The sequence below is a fragment of the Bacillus rossius genome, chromosome 1, assembly GCF_032445375.1.
Source record: "Bacillus rossius redtenbacheri isolate Brsri chromosome 1, Brsri_v3, whole genome shotgun sequence".
Lineage (NCBI taxonomy): Eukaryota > Metazoa > Arthropoda > Insecta > Phasmatodea > Bacillidae > Bacillus > Bacillus rossius.
The window spans coordinates 39,384,014-39,384,882 of NC_086330.1; the positions used below are offsets into that span (position 1 = coordinate 39,384,014).

The 869-nt window shown below is 34.9% G+C and overlaps 1 non-coding gene across 1 annotated transcript; it reads right to left on the reverse strand.

Moving 5' to 3' along the window:
- Positions 1-542: 542 nt before the first annotated feature.
- Trnav-aac (transfer RNA valine (anticodon AAC)) lies at positions 543-615 on the reverse strand. The gene has a single exon. It is a non-coding gene; the product is annotated as a tRNA-Val (tRNA).
- Between the last annotated feature and the right edge of the window lie 254 nt (positions 616-869).

Consider the following 869-nt stretch of genomic DNA (forward strand, 5'->3'; position numbering starts at 1 on the left):
AGGTCTAAAAACAGAGTTTAATATATTTTTTTTTTTCATGTTTTTGCTCTTTTATCGGAGCCGTTTCATTATAGGCCCTATATGTAGTTTAATATTTGGCTCTGCAAATAGATAGTCAACGCAGCTGCTTTGACAACGAATTCTAGCGGTGTGTACGAAAACTACGTGTGATTCGCGTCAAGAAATGTAGCGGAAAACCCAATTTCCGTATATTTATCACACTCGGCATTATTTTAAAAAGAATTTTACTTCAAATTTCGTGTACGAGATTCATATTATAAGTTTATTTGCAACATGAATAACATGAGAACAAATAAATTTGCGTAACCGAGGTTAGATGTTTAAACATCACAGGCGAGAAGTGAAAGACTTGCTAGCATGGTTTTTATTGAGGGGGGAGGGGGAAAGAAGAAGGAGGTTGAATGTCAAGATGGTATGAGCGCTGAACAAAATAATGTCTCGGCTGAGTGGAACGATGTTAATTGTTTTTATATGGCATAATTTCGTTGTAAAAATAAATGTGTTTGGCTAATTACAAATAATGTTTCCGCCCGGGATCGAAACGGGGACCTTCCGCGTGTTAGGCGGATGTGATAACCACTACACCACGAAAACATATGGAACATGTTCTACTATAACAGTAAATATAAAAATTAAAAATTCTCTTATAAAAAATAAAAAGGTGGAGTCTCATGCAAGTACTACATAAATATATTTGTAGACTTAATAAAATTCTACGCAGGGACCATACTCGTTTGGTATGGTTTTGATGAGAAAACTATCTCATACCGGCTAAGGTTTTATTTTCAAAACGTTAATCTTTGTTTGACTAAAAATCATGGGCTTGTTTATGCTGTTTTCGTCACTTA